Source organism: Crocodylus porosus, unplaced genomic scaffold, assembly GCF_001723895.1.
Source record: "Crocodylus porosus isolate Cpor-Errol unplaced genomic scaffold, CroPor_comp1, whole genome shotgun sequence".
NCBI classification, from domain to species: domain Eukaryota; kingdom Metazoa; phylum Chordata; order Crocodylia; family Crocodylidae; genus Crocodylus; species Crocodylus porosus.
The window spans coordinates 4,520,711-4,536,873 of NW_017728917.1; the positions used below are offsets into that span (position 1 = coordinate 4,520,711).

The window sequence follows — 16,163 nt, forward strand, 5'->3', positions numbered from 1 at the left end:
ACTTGATCCTGATTAGACTGAAGAATAATGATTGCAGTTGTGCTCCACCTTACTACTCGCTATATTATAGGAGTTTCCTTAGAAATTTTAGTCAAACACATGAAATCTTCCCAGGTTTGGACAACTGCAATTTTATATGAACCACTTCCATAAAACTGGGCACACCTACATGAAATGCTACGTCAAAAACTCTGTGACACCACAGCTAGGTCGCTGTAGCAACATGTTCTCTTGCTATATTGCATTGCTACAGCAACATAATGGCTAAAATAACTTTGCGCCACTGGCACGATGCAGTATTGGCTGTTACTGCGCCATCATTCAGTATTTCCAAAAGGAAGTACTAATTGACAGCACAGTAATAACGGGACTGTACATGGATGCGCCCACTGGATTTATATCCAATTCAGCTTTAGTGATAAACATTGGGCTGTAAATACTAGAGATAAAAAATTATCTAGGAATTCAAATCCAGAACAAATTTTGCTCAGTTATATATAAATTATCATCATAACTACATAGCTATAGAGGCTGTGTTATTCGGAGAACATCTAATTTTGCATAAGAAATGAAAATAGCCCAGCAGCGCAAGGTAGTTGGGGTATACCCTTTGCCACTATATATTATACGTGGGTAGTAAGAGAACCGATATGCTATGGAGCTTACAGAGAACTGATATGCTTACTATTTTTAGCCCCCATCCTACCCAGAGAAATTTCTCTTTACTCTGGGATGTCAAAAATCTGAATTGTCAAAACAATGTACATTGGGCTGTCTTCAAAACCTGGATCTGATATTGTCTTTAACCAGGAACTATTCCCATTAGGGCTGTACATATACATTAGTTGGCTATCGGATCGGCACCAATAAAAGAAGAAATGATGTTATAGGCTATCGGCTTTTTTGGTCATTGTAGCCAATAGTTATGGCTCCATGCCCGGAGCACCCTGGCAAGTGCAGTCTGGTCCCCATGCTCCACCACTAGCCTGAGCCAGGGGCAGACTACAGGTTGTGGCGGGCAGTGGGAGGGGAGGGGTCATCGTGCAAGGGACATTCTGCTCTGTCAGGTACTGGGCACCTTTGCAAAAGCGCTTTCTCCCCAGCAGCCATGGGAGCTCAGCTACGTGAGGCCCCCCAGCACTGAGGCAGCAGTATGCTCTGTGGCACCCAATGCACCCAGAGCTGGTGTCCTCATGAGGATCCACCACACCCACTTGGGATGGCAACACAGGTTGCATGGAGAGCAAGGCTGTGGGTAAGAGCCACGGGCGAGCGGGTGATGTGCATGGGAATAAGGCAGTCCCCACCTTCCTCGTTGAGGGATGGAGCAGGCAGGAGGCACGTGTGTGTGTGTGTGTGTGTGTGTGTGTAAGTGCAAAACAAACAAAGAGGTTTATGTATGTCAGTAGTTTAAAATGCCTGGCACTATTACTAAGTATCAGTTATTGGATTGGCATCAGCTGATATGGTTGGTTAATCAATGGGCTATCGGTATCAGCCTAGAAAAGCTTTCAGTGTACCCCTAATTCCTATTAATTACAGGTAGAGCTGTTGCAGGATAAGGCCACGTAAGTGATAAGTTACATTAAATCACCTTCTCAGTTTAGCTGTTTGTCACTCTCTTGCTCATCTCTGCATTTGACTGTTCACAGCACTGATAAATTACAATGAAAAGCTTGCAACATTTAGGTATCAACATAGACAGGAGAGTGCGTGTCTGAATTAATCAAAATACACTATCTGACAGTAGTGGGAAATTCCATTAAAGTGCTTTTTTGAGTCATTAAATGTTCATTCAAGAAAGATACCGAGCTCTTAACAGAAAATCACCTTTGTTGCCTTTGATGGAGAGAGAAATGGTTAGTGTCATATATGCAAACCTAGTGATATTTTCTCTTCTGTAAACAACACGCGTGTTTTCTCTGTGTGCTTGTGTAATCCAGTTTCTGTATTCTTAGGCCGCCTCTACACATGCAGGCAAAGGGGTGATTGGATCCAATGCATGATCCATGCAATTGTGTCTCCTGCCATACCACACCTGCATGGCAGGAGGCACAATTGTGGGATTGTGTATTAGATCCAGTTGCACCTGATAGATGGTGTAGAGGGAGCCTGGTCCTGGGCTTCCCCTGCATCAGTAAAAAACAGGGTCCCATGGCCGGGAGCCCTTTTTCTGGTCCAAGCTGGAGGCCACGTGCAGTTGGGACTGAGAACCCCGTCAGCTGTGGGACTTCCCAGCCTCTTTAACTGTTGGGTGCTGCTACAGCTTCCCAGCCACAGGGGTGCAGCTGGGAAACTGCACTGGCTGAAATCTTCCAGGCCCAGGGGTGTGTTGTGCTCCCCAGCACCTGGGAGATAGCAGTAGCTGCAGTCTCTCAACTGAAGAGTGCCTACACATGCAAATTAAAGCTGGATAGAAACCAGCTATCAAGTTATTACACCTATTTAAGCAATACCTTTATAGCTGGTTGGACCTTTTTAATGCAGGATAGTTAATCTGCATGTGTAAATAGTCTAAATTTGTTGCACAATTAACAAGGTAACTGCACAACAGATATAAGATGTAGAGGGGGCCTTATGTACCACTGCTAGCCCTGTGATAGGAAGGATATTTTAATGGGTACTTGGATTCTACTGTAGACTCATACTCTACTAAAAGAGCTACATGGTTAACAAAATTAATTCTGTTCTCACCTTGGCTTATTCTGGCTACTCAGTTTAGAGGGACGTATAAAGGTAGCAGTGAAGCTACACAGGCATTTTTCATGGGTTCTAGTCAAGGTGGATATTTCCGCTATATCTAGGTTTGTTCTTCACTGAGCATGTTGCTATTGACAAGTCAGGCTGATCCATTCTCTTGGATAGTTAAGCTATGTGTATCAAATTCAATGCAAAGATACTAAAAGCAAACTATGGGACAAAACTGGATAAGAAAAGCATGATTTGGCCTCTGTAAGCTGACTGGGAGACCCATAGGTTTCTGTTGTGCAGATTTTGATGATATTCATCTGAACTGAGGACAGCTGGGGAAATCATATGTCTGAGTACGTGTGAAGGAGAAGACTCTTACTTAATTGCCTTTGTTTACCAAAGCAGATACAAGCCTACTATATCCAAAAAAAAGAAAAAAAAAAAAGAAAAGAAAAATGTAATACTATAGGACTATACTTGTCATTATACAGGATTGTAAATTCTTTGGAAATATCAATTTTATATTTAAAAAGTACATATAAAAATGGGCTTTAGCTGAACTACCAAAGTTCCTTATCCTCTCTTAAAAACACTAAAGAAACTCTCCTCCTTTTTTGGCTTATCCTACTAAAATTATGGAAATCTCCTGTGGTTCCTAACTGGTATCATGAGAGGTCCCTCTTCTAATTTCAGTAAACTTTAACCTCAGTTTTAATGGAAACTGATCATTTGGTCTTAATTACAGAGAGATTCCAATATGTTCCATTTGACTACTCGGGCATCTTTTTAGTGAAGACTTCCAAATTAAATGTTATTTTAAAGTCTAGTGTATTCCTATGAATAGTGCATACCACTGTTGAATAGGGGCCAGCCTCCCAAAGCTGTTTATTCCACTCTTTGAGCTTGTAAGTGGCTCTACAATTCACCATAGTCACCTTCATAGGAAAAAACCATACATCCATGCCACACGTTCTACCATTCCCTCTTTCAAAGCCCCTTCTGTAACTTCTATGATACAGCTAAGGGAGTAGCGGCCAAGATATTTACTGGCAAAAATAGTCATAGAAAGCCGGGGTGTCGATGCTGTTTTTGCTTGTTCAGTCAGGAAACAGAAACACTACCGAGTGTTTCTTTTAAGCTATTATAGTTAAGCTCAAATCACATACCTGATCCTGAGAGTACACCAAAAGACTCTTTCTTAAATACATATGAATAATGAATCAATACAATGAAATTGTTACCACCTCATGATGCCCAAAACCAGAAAGAGCTTAAATTTAATATTTACACCTATATATTCAGTTTGTTCTAAATTATTGGCTTAGCTCCACTCTGGTTACATGGACGACAAGTTTTATTGTTTGTTTGTTTTCAAATAAAACTGCACCAGACTGTTTACGTACACCTGGATTGTGGACGTATTGTGAATTTCTACCTTTTCTTTGTTTAAAACGTATCCTATCAGATGTGCATTACATTTATAATTCATTCTCTGTAAGACTGCATTTCTAGTTTTATGGAATGGAATCCGAGTTCCTGAACATTGCAGATATATAACTTAAGATGTTAATAGTGATACTTCCTCCCTCTTCTCTAGTTATTTTTAGTGCAGCTAGTTTTAATTTTCTTTGACTAAAAATGTTTTTCAAAAATGACTTGAGGGTTATTGCCTCCAATCTCCTCCAGCCCAAGGCAGCATGGATGACACTGCAAGTAAAAATCCACTGTAATCAAAAAACAAATTGATTGGTTTTGCAAGCCCCAGTCCATTTTAATGTTTGTGCTCACGTGAGTGACACCCTACAGACTAGCATGTAAAATAGTGTAGAAGGAAATGCTGGAGGTTTTGACAGTTTAACCTTCTATCACCTGGGCCAGGTCAATATTGCGAGAATCAGAGGGTTTTTTTGTTTGATTTTGTTCTTATAAATACCCAGTATCTCAGTACCTGGATGACACATGAATTAACTCTCAGTTGATCCCATTTCTTTAAAACACATTAAATTTTGAAGTAGGATATTTATAAGCATTAGTCCCAGGAGAAGGGGAAAATGAGGATGTTACAGAGAAACAAGATACGTCTTTTACTACCCACCTTGCAGATAGGTCTTTTACTATGATTTCTCCTCTCTACCTTTTCATTTTAATTCTTCAACTGAAACACACTCCCAATCTTCCAATTCTTCTGCCACTTTATAAATCGCAGGTGCTGGTATGCCGGATTTTCAAGGGGCACTGGAATATTTATCAATGCTGCCAAAATGAGGCAAGGGGCAACTGTATTATGGGAAAAGGAGCAGTTTTGCCTATATACACTTGGGTCTCAAGGAGCCCACGGTAGCCAACAGGAAACAAACCCAGGAATGCAGAATGTGAAAACACACTAGTACGTTTAATATACACCATAAAGCATGTGGCCTACGGTTCATTTATAACCATGAAGTGTCTTAAACACCATCATTAATACTAGCGAAGTGAAGAGATGCCAATAGGAGGGTGCGGGGGGTGCACTGATGTTTTGTTTGGTTGCTTTTTGGAACACTTTTAGTTTTAAATCTCCTGTCAGTTAGGAAGAAGATGTGTGGTGACAGCATACAGAATAACTCATGGCCACTGTGCAAGTGAAACAGTATGCACACACTTAAGTAAACAAAGCAGTATATGGTAGAACAAGCATAAGGAAGAACAAGTTGGAATAATAAGAAAGAATAAAAACAATTTTCATAATTAATAGCAACTGCCAGCTAGCACGACAGAAGTAATAAAATGTTCTTTACTGTAATGGGGTGAAACATGAGCCTTTTCAATGAAAGGTGTCATTATTCTTGCGGTGGTACCAATTATAAATCGTTGAAGTATGGAAAAACATGCCCAGGCCAAAAAGATAGGAATATTTGCTGCTGAAGGACAGAATATTTCTGATAAGTACTGTAGAAATTGCTGCTGTATCCATTCATCTTGCAAAAATTCCCTCTACCATAGTCTGCATAAGTTTGGATTGGTAGCTACGTAAATGAAGCCTGCCTCAGACAAGTCTAAGTTGAGCCATGAGCCACAAGTCTTCACAAGATTGTCTGAATGTTGCCCTCTTGAGTGGCCTTCTTTCTGACCTCAGTTTGTGAGGCCCTTGCCTTGCCTTGTTGTAAAGCAGTTGATGTTGGAATAGTTGCAGTGGACTGACAGATGCTATCTCCATAAAGTCTGTTTGGAAGATTTTATGTTACATGAGAATGCTACATATGACCAACTATTCCAGGATGTTTGAGGGGAGGAATATCCATTAAGCCCCATCTACACATTACGCTTGAGGCATGTTAGACTAGGGACAGACATTAAAAAAGCCAAAGCCTGAATTGATTCAGTCTTTGCAGGTTACTCTAACCTGCCTAGGTTGAACTGATTTGCAACTGCACAGACATTCCCTCTTGACTGAGGAAATGCAGGCACATGCCTGCAGTTGCTCAGGGCAGGAGCTGGGGGGTGGTGGTGCTAGAGCCCCCCCTTGGGTGCAGGAAGGGGGACCATGGCCAGCCTGGGCAGTATTAGTTAAGTCTGATACTACATTCAACCAGGTTTTGGCTATTTTGAAACCAGTTTCTGATCAGTTGATGTATGTAATGTCTTTCCCTAGCCTTAATCACGTCTTGAATGGTTACCTGGCCACATGTTTATATTCCACAAAATGTGAAGCAACTTTGTAGCTGCTTCCTATCACACCATTAATTGTGTGGCCAGGGGTCCCAGTGGCTAGGAGCCCCATAAACTGATTGGAGCTGCTAGCTGTGGGGAGCCATGTGAACCTCCAAGCCATGAGACCTCTTAGCTGACACTGGCTCCCAGCTGTGGGAGCATGTCCCCCAGCTGGGAGCCCCATCAGCTGACAGGGGTCCCACCTGCAGGGACTTCCCCATGCACCCCTACAGCTGGGAGACGGCAGTTGATGCTGCTCATGTGAGTGTCCCAACTAGGCAGGTGCTCCATGCACCCTTGCAGCTGCAAGACTGCAACTGATGCAGTGTCCCAGCCACAGGGGTGCTCCATGCACCACGTGCAGCATGGTAGGAGATGCAATTGTGTGGATTGCATATCAGAATCCATGTACACCTGCATGTGTAAAGCAGAGATAAATTGGTCCAATATCAGATTAGCACTAATATAAAGAAAATTGACTGCATCAGAAGTCACCCTGTTATGGCTGATAAATGCCCTGTTCATATGCGCAGCCGCAGTGCAGCACATAGGTGGCAAGCAACACAGGTTGGCAGCTTGGAGAGCTGTGTACACCTGGTACGTCTGTTGTGGTGGATGGGGAGAGGGAAGGGAAGGGGCAGATCGAGGCCCCCATGGTGAGGGAGGAGTGGGGCTGTGGATGGAGCTGTGGCTTGTCTGATGGCTGGGGGGGTAGGGGGACAGCTCCTGCCTCTACATGCACCCAGGAGGGCACAAGGGGGGGCATGTGCCCCCCAGATCTGGAAAGGGTGGGGTGAGTTGAGGCCAGGGCAGTGCTGGGTTCTTCCTGGCAGGGATTGGGCCAGGCTGCGCTCAGGGTGGGCAGCAGCGCTGAGAGTGGGGGTTGGTGGGGGGACTACAGCAAAGCTTGGGGTGGCTGCAGCTGCCCCCTATAGACCCCCTTCCAGCGCCACTGATGCCCGTCCTGAGCGTAGCCCGGCCCAGCCCTGCCAGGAAGAGCCAGGCACTTCTCCCGCCCCACCCCATGCAGATCTGGAGGGCACTTGACACCCCCCCCCCCGACAAACCACAGTTCTGTCCCGTACCCTGCCCTGCCCTGCCCAGGCAGCACCTGCCCCAACCCCAACCCCTCTATCGCAGGGGCCCTTGATTTGCCCCCCATGCCCCTTCCACCACAACAGACTTACCAGCCAGATGCTGCTCTTCAAGCTGCTGAGTTGTGTATCAGAAAAGCAGATCAGTATCGGCCAATATGCCTCCTTAAAAATCAGCTATTGGTATTGGCCCCAAAAAGCTTATCAGTGCACCCGCAGTGTAAACGAACATTTAGAGATGGAAACGAAGTAATGCCATTGTGTAAAGTCTTGGGAACACTGCATCTAGAATAGAATGCACAGTTCTAATCACACATGCTCAATTAAGATGAATGCAAACCAAAACAGATGGAGAGATGAGCTTGTAGGGAGGTCAGGGGAATTAAGAGCCAGTCAAATGATTGGGGTGTGTGTGAAAGAACTCAGCTTGTTTAGCCTAGCAAGTTGAAGGCTGAAGACGGATATAATTACTTTCCATTAGGGTTGTAAATGCAAGGAATAGAAGAGAACTACTTAACTCAGAGAACAGTGGTGACACAAAAGCAATGAGATGTTCCGTATCACCCTTGTAAAATGAGGGGTGGGGGGGAAGGGACAAATGCACGTAATTGGTTTTAAGGTAAAGCCCACATTTGAGACATGATATAATGTGGATAACAGTGATAGCAGGGGCCTGGATCTTTTCCAGTTCTGTGCTTATTAGGGCTGTGCGAAATTTCGCTGAGTGTTTTGTTTTGAAGCTGTTTCGATGCCTTTCAGGCAAATCAACACAAAACCAAAAGCACTGAAACAGCTTTGAAACCAAATGAGGGCACTCAAAATGTTTCAAAAGTTTCGAAGCAGCCCAGTCATGGGAGGCAGGGGAGAGCCAGAGTTGCTGTCCAAGTGGCTTCACAGCCCCAGGTAGCTCAGCCTGGCTGGGAGGGCTGTGCTCTGTGGGGCTGGCGGAGCCGGGTGGAGCGCAGCGCTGACTCTGCCGATCGGCTCCACCACTCCCATGGAGCTCAGCCCAGGCTCTGATCAGCCATGCTCTGCACTGGTCCCAGGCAACAAGGCAGCCTCCTCTCATCTGGGGCACAGATCCAGGGGCTCACACCCCTGGGAAGGCTGCTGGGCTGTGCTGGACTCCTCCCGGGAGCCCCCAGATCTGTGCACTGGATGAGAGGAGGCCCAGGCAGCAGCAGCAATCTTCTCCGGTGCTCGGTGCAAGCAGCGCCAGCCTCCTCATCTGGCATGCAGATCTGGGGGCCTGCAGCCCTGGGAGGAGTCTGGCACAGCCCTGCAGCCCTCCCCAGGGTCTGCATGCTGGATGAGAGGAGGCTGCCGATGCAGGCAAGTGTCAGGACTTTTGCTTTGAAGAGTTTAAGGTGCAATTTTCCAGAAACCCCTGTACCTATCTACTTGAACCTTGGCAGGTTTCATGCCTTCTGAAGGGGCTACCATTTCTGCAATTTTCATCCAAATCAGGCAAGAAATGACAATGTTTTAGGCATTTTCATGATTCCCCATTATAGCCTATAGGCAAAATGTCAAAACAATGAAGTAGTTTGGGCTAAATGAAGCAGGACATTGCTTTGAAATGAAACAAAATGATGAAGCGAGACTCTGTCCCTTCAGAACGGCGAAGTAGACGTCGAAATGAAACGATGGTGTTTTGCACAGCCTAGTGTTTGTTTGTTTCTATGCGATCTTAAACATCAGTTAAGAAGCCATGCAAATTACTTCGTATTATATGCTGGAGTGGTCAAAGACCTCTGAGAATGGCTCGCTGTACCTAAAGGGATGAGGAGCGTTTTGAATCATTCAACAGCAACTATTTGGGCCCACTGTGCAGTGGCATAAATACACCTGGACGGATGGTCAACTGCCAATTTGGGGAGTGGGACAATAAAAAGTGGCTCCAGCTGCACAATCGCAGTTGCGATCACAAAGGGTAATGGGAGTTGCTGCTGCTTGTGCTCAGTTGGGTCCCTACACCGATGCCCTTATGGACTGTCAGTGCAATAAGAAAACAAGGCAGGTGAGTAAAGAAGAAAGAGTGGGTATCTTTAATACTTGGAAGGGAAAGCAGAGGCCCACAATGTTATAAAAGGTAAGACAGTTCAGTTCAGTAACGTAGCAGCATTGTCATCTTAAAATACATGCCTCCTTAGAATCCAAAAGATTTGTTTCACATTTAGGCAACGCGTGTTTTGGGGAGGAAAAACAAAAGTCCCAGCAGCCCCTTCCTGCTGTACCTCCAGATCAATGACACACACATTTCCTAGTTTACATCTGCAGGCAATGGGCCAGATTCTCTTCCAGTTAAATGTTGACTGATGCGACTCCACTGGATTCCTTTGAGCTGTTCCTGATTTACACAGGACAGAAATCAGAATCCAAGCCTGCATATCTAAATTAGTTGCTGCCATTTTTGGAAAAAAAGTATGCATTATTAATGACCTGTTGCTAATTAGGACCTAGTCTTGAGAATACAGGTGACTGGGGAAACATCCAGGCAGTGATTTGCTTGTGCCGTTACTACGCTTATACGCAGAATTGCATGAAATGTGTGTTGCTTTAAAATTGTAATTGTACAGCCTACATTTTATAATTGCTATAATCTGTTTCGCTCTGGGAAAAGAGATCTACCACCCAGGACTCTTGTATCACAAAAATCAAGGGAATCTGTAGAGACAAAAATTGGATCATGGTCTTCCATTGGAAATAACCAGGATGTTTACAGGGAGCCTATTAAAAGAGCACTTTTCTCATGTGTTGCATTTAAAATAGTTTTGTCTGCACAGAAAAATATCCAAAAATGTTACTGCGAAGCTCTCTCAGTTAATTACTGAAATATAAAAAGTCTTATTAAATATTTCAAATGGCACTGAAAAAAAAAAAAAAGATGTTTATAGATTCCACCTGTATATGTTTTAGAAAATGTCAAGCTGAAGAAGATGCCAGGGAGCCTTTGTTTTGTTAAAAGAGCATGCTGTAGCTCCAAAATCTGCATGGGAGCTTGCTAATAGAAGCACAGTAGTAAACAAAGGCTTAGAGTATGAAAATTTCAAAAAGCATTTTATAACCCTAAAAGAGTCCTAAGGTATGTTTTATTTTTTCACATTTTTGTTCCTCCATAGACAGCATTTCAGTTAAAATTATTTTTTAGTACATTTGTAGAGAAACCTTTAAATTGTTTAATTCCAAGCAAGTCAATTTGCTGTATTTCAGAAAATAACTGTAGCTTGTTCCGTTGGTGTTGTTTTGAAAATATTAGAGTCTATCTTCTCAGAATAAATGCAAAGATCAGTCCATTAATAATATGCATACTATAGTACCAGCATATTTCAATCCAACAACCCTTCTAAAATTTATCAGTTACTGAGCCTTGTTTTTAGCCTATGCATTAGATACAGCAATTTTCATTAACACTTTGAAGTAAAGTCACAGTAGAGAGATTCTTCTCATTTATACATGAGTGCAATGTGGGTGCTGTGCAGAATGTAGCTACTGTATATTGATGAGCGACCAACTCAAGCATGGAATTGCAACACTGCCTCTCTGTTGACTTCCAGTTGAAAACCTCTAGCAAATTAGCCTTAACAAGCCATATTAGAAACCTCAAGAATAATAAGTGCTTTCAAACAGTGGGCTGTCAAATTACATGTGCTAATAGTCTAGTTATTCATTTTTAAAGGGAACAAAACCTCTTAAAAACATTTAAAAGCTATGAAAATCTGCAAAGCAAAATATAACATAATACAATAGTGGCCAATTTATTGGGTAGCATTGTGCCTGTACACTAATTTTTACTGATGGTAGAAGTGACAGGTAAGCACTTGGGGAAATGTGCTGTGCTTCTGCTGCTACCACTCAAATGTTAATGTTCTGTTAAGCAGAGGGACGCAATCCTTTGATGAAAAAAAGTCTGTAGCAAAGTTCCTGTTTAACCAAGGATATGCTTATCAGAAGGTGAGCGAACTAAAATTGCTCGCAAGATTCTCTAAATAGGGTAGGTCTTCATATAACCAATGAAATATTTCACATTTGGTTTACAGTTAATTCGCTGGAACCTTTTTGGAGATGAGGTGTGGATTCTCCTACTCCAAGGAGCAAGGCTGACTCCACAGACTAACCTCAAACATTTCACCTGAGAAGGGATGAAAGTGATATTTTCAGTATTTTCTTCACTATGGTCTTCATTTTGAGGAGTGCCTCTAACTCCAATAGTACACGACACAACATTTCATGGCTTGACCCTCTGACCCACTCATCCATATGGGAATGTTTTCATATGGGCAGTAACCACAGTATACTGCCAGCAACCCAGACATCTGCTGTTACTATTCACTACCCTGGGCAAATCTAACTCCAAATGCCACCTTTATTTATTGCACCTCAGTGGCTGTATACAGCCTATTTTGCTCCCATCACTATTGGTGACCAGGTCAGTCACTGCCAATAGGATAGCAGAGCACTTCCACTGCTCACAATGATTGTGATCTGTGCTCATCTTCCTTACATTTACAGCTCCATTGCTTGGCATTTAGGATGAACTTCTGTGAATAAATTCTTCTAGGATCAACATGGTGGAACCTTATGGTGTACTCCGATCTTGCACAACTACAAAAATGCTTGCGCTGGGTTTTGACCAGTTTTCCTCCTTCCTTCTGCTAACTCTGACCATCCTTGAGGATCTTCATTAAGGAAGTTCAGAAGCATGGCAATTACAGCAATGTACCACAACGGATGGAAAGTAATACCATTTTTTTAACACAACATTTAGAATCTCTTGTATGGCTAGAATACCTTGGAAACTTCATCATCGTCTCGTCCTCCTTTTGCCTTTACTATTCTCATAACCATGAATACCAGACAATCTCTTTTCTGTACTTGGTCACATTTGGCATAATTGTGGACTTCAGAATGAGGCAAGGATAGTCAGCCTCACCTCGGTCTCTGGAAAATTCATGGAGCAGGTATTCAAGGAATCCATTTCTAAGCGCTTGGAGAAGGTAGTTGGGAGCAGTTGCATTGGATTCACTGACCAACTCCACTGTCTTCTATGATGAGATGCCTCTATGGATGTGGGAAAAGTAGTGGATGTGATGTACCTTGATTTTGGCAAGGTTTTTGGTATGGTCTACCACAATCTTCTTGAAAGCAAGCTAAGGAAGTAAGAGTTGGATGAATGGACTGTACAATGAATAGAAAACTGGCTGGATCATCAGGCTCAAAGGGTAATAATCAAATGGATTGATGTCTAGTTTGCAGCTGGTATCAAGTGGTGTGCCCCAGGGGTTGGTTTTGTTCAGTCTCTTTATCGATGGCTTGGAAGATGGGACAGAGTACACCCTCAACAAGTGTGCAGATGACAAGCAGCAGATAGATACAGAACCAAGTACAGGAGGGTAGGGCTAGGATTCAGAGGGACCTCAACAAATTGGAAGACTGGACCAAAAAAAATTTCATGAGGTTCAGAAAGGACAAGTGCGAAGTCCTCCACTTAGGACAGAACAGCCCCATGCACCAGTACAGGGACTGACTGGCTAAGCAGCAGCTCTGCAGAAAAGGATCTGGGGGTTACAGTGGAGAAAAAGCTGAGTATGACCCAACAGTGTGCCCTTGTTGTGAAAAAACCTAATGGCCTACTGGGCTGCATCAGTAGGAGCACTGCCAGCAGACTGAGGAAAGCAATTCCTTCCCTCTGCTCAGCACTGGTGAGGCCACAACTAGAGTAGTGTGTCTAGTTTTGGGCCCCTCACGACAGAAAGGATGTGGACAGATTGGAGAGAGTCCAGTAGAGGGCAATGAAAATGGTGAGGAGGCTGCGGCTCACGACTTATCCAGATCAAGTAAGCCCAGCTCCCTCAGTGTCTCAAGTTGCAGCAAAGGAAGTTTAGGTTGGCTATTAGGAGAAATGTTCTCATTCGAAGGGTAGCAAAGCACAGGAACAGGTTACCCAGAGAGGTTGTCGAATCTCTATTCCTGGAGTTTAAGAGCTGGCTACAAAAAGCCTTGGCTGGGATAATTTAATTGGGATGGCCCTGCTTTGAGCAAGGTATTGGACTAGATGCGACCTCCTGAGGTCCCTTCCAACTCTAATTTTATATGATTCTATAGTTATCTGCAGAGACTTACTGCTCTGAGTATTTTTTTATTGCAGCATATAGTGCCGTTGCTTATTCTCATGGTCTGGCTATTACGGAGGATGCATTTTTGTTCATTGTGCACTAGTATCTGCAAAGTCCCAACCAGCAAATCTGCTTTAGATGACCGACTGTCTGATTCATCCTGGTTTGCCAATACCTGACTTCAAAACTGATTTTTTTGCTCACTCGTTTTTCCATTTTCTTTGCTGATAAGATTAGTTGACAATTAAGCAGAGAGGTGGTTGACAGTGGTAAGGCACTAAAGTGGAAAGCTGATAATCTGTTTATACTCTAGCTCTTCCACAGGCTTCCCATATCTCAGTTTGCCATCCACTAAATAAATGTAAGTAATCCTTCCTCTCATTCTTTATCCATCTGACCCAGCTGAGGTGAAACAAAGGAGGTACCTGTCAAGTTCATAGTGACTGGTGTAGCGGTTTGCTCATTACAGAATCAGGGACCTGGATTTAACTCACTGGGACCAAGGCTACACCTCAACGAGTCTACAGCTCCAATGTGGCAGAGGTCCCAAAGCCATTCAAGGCATAATTTGGTCCTGTGCTAGCAAACCGTATTTGGATTTGTATAAAAACTGTAACTGTCTCTTTGCTTTTGTAAACAGTATCCAAATATTATAATCATGTGAATGATCACCTAGAAATGAGCATGTTGAGAATGATATGAAACACAATTTGTTGCAGTTGTGCTCTCTGCCTATCTCCCCCTCCCTGCCTCCAGCAAAAAAAAAGCAATCTCATTCAACTCAGTTGGGACAGGTAGTTCCTAGCAATAAAGGAAAGAAAACGGGTTATACCCAATTTCCTCAGGAAGACTTTTCTCGACTTTTCTTTCCCATACTGTTTGCTCTCCCTCATTACTACTCAGGGCCATGGTTCAGTTACTAAACATGAACTGCATTCTTCTTCTCATCTCCCCTCTTCATCAACATACTCAGTGTAAGCAGAAAATACAGGTAGTCCTGTATCAAAGAGGACTTGAAATGTCCTTCAGATGTATCTGGCCCTTATCAGTTTCGTGCAAGGCTGGTTGAAGAGGTTTGACTCCCAGGGTCCCTACGTTTGAACAGGCAGTAGTGCACCAGGACCTAGTTGGAAGTGTTGGAGAAAATCCTTTCTTCCCCTACTCTGTCTAAACAGGGTAGAGGGGATTGCTTAGTAGAATTAATTATCACGCAGGTGTGGTGCTATGTGACGTATCTTTGACCAGAAAGACGAGAGGGATGCCAGAAATGCATATTTTTCATGAAGCCAGAAAAAATGACCTTTTCTTTCCTCCTGTACTGGCTCCCTGGTAGTGACATTATCGTGCTTCCTATACAACTTTAGATGAGGTTTCCAATTTTGTGACTCCTCTGGGTTTCCCTTCTGCCAGGGGAAGACCACAGCTTGTAGGGGTTAATATCAACAGTGAATGATGCCAGAGAAACCTCATGCTAGAAAGGGTAGCCAATAAATACATAAAATAGAAGAGCCAGTGTGCATGTATAAAATTAACATATTAATGACCGTGGCTATAGGAAGCACAAAAGCCTTGTGATAAAAGCATATATACAAAAGTATACACACAAACAGTTCATTTATTTTATAGCCTAGATCTGGTACCAAGCAAGTGAGTAAAAGAGGAAAGGCAGAACCATTTTTTGTTGCTAAATCACACTTTGATCACTTCAATATTTTTCTTCACGTGGCTCTGCTGAAATAATTGCTTTGCAATTTCCAGGGTGATTAAACATTAAATACCATCTAGAGCTTTACTTTTTACAGAGTCTGTCCATGCAACCAATCTTTTTGGAAGGTGGTGCACAGACTGAATTCTGCACTCCTACTGACTTCACTGGGAATTGGATATGGGCAAGACAGAGGATTACATTCTAAATGGCATAGCGTTTATACATATGAGTTAATGCAACTGTATATAGAATTGGCTGATATAGGGACTTCTAAGTGCTCATTCAAGACTGAACACACCAATAAAAGAAATAAATAGATGACTCATGGGAGGTGGTGAATGATACAATACATAGGCTGTTAACACTAACTTGCCGATCTGGAATGTAACCAAGCCTAGATAACAGAAACGATTCCATTTAAAAGCCACAGATTTGGTTTTTTTGCAACTACACTAAATTAAAGTTTTACTCTGTGTTAGTAAGAGTAATTCTTCTCAAGTTAACAATAGCCTTATTTTCACCTCCTGTTTTACCAGCACCTTAGTGTACTTTACTTGATATATGTCTCTATAAAAGTTTTCTTCAGAAGCAGCTCAATGTTCTCAACGCAAAGCCTTCTAGTCATCCTTCTTCTAAAGGTAACATGACATTAATCAAACATAGTGTTGTGCTTCAAAAGAAGAGAGAGATTTTTTGAGATTACTGTTGGAATTAAATAATGATGGCAAACTAAGAGCAAACTATTACATAGGATGTACTATTGTCATCTCAAAGATTATACTCTGTCTAAACAGGACTGTATTAAATGTTATATTATTTAAGCATCACCCATAATTAGCTAAACAATGCATTTATCGTACAGAA

At 42.8% G+C, this 16,163-nt stretch overlaps 1 protein-coding gene across 1 annotated transcript in view; it reads right to left on the reverse strand.

The window, feature by feature from the left end:
* LRRN1 (leucine rich repeat neuronal 1) overlaps positions 1 to 16,163 on the reverse strand; it is a 32,275-nt gene that overhangs the window by 4,632 nt on the left and 11,480 nt on the right. The window lies entirely within an intron of this gene.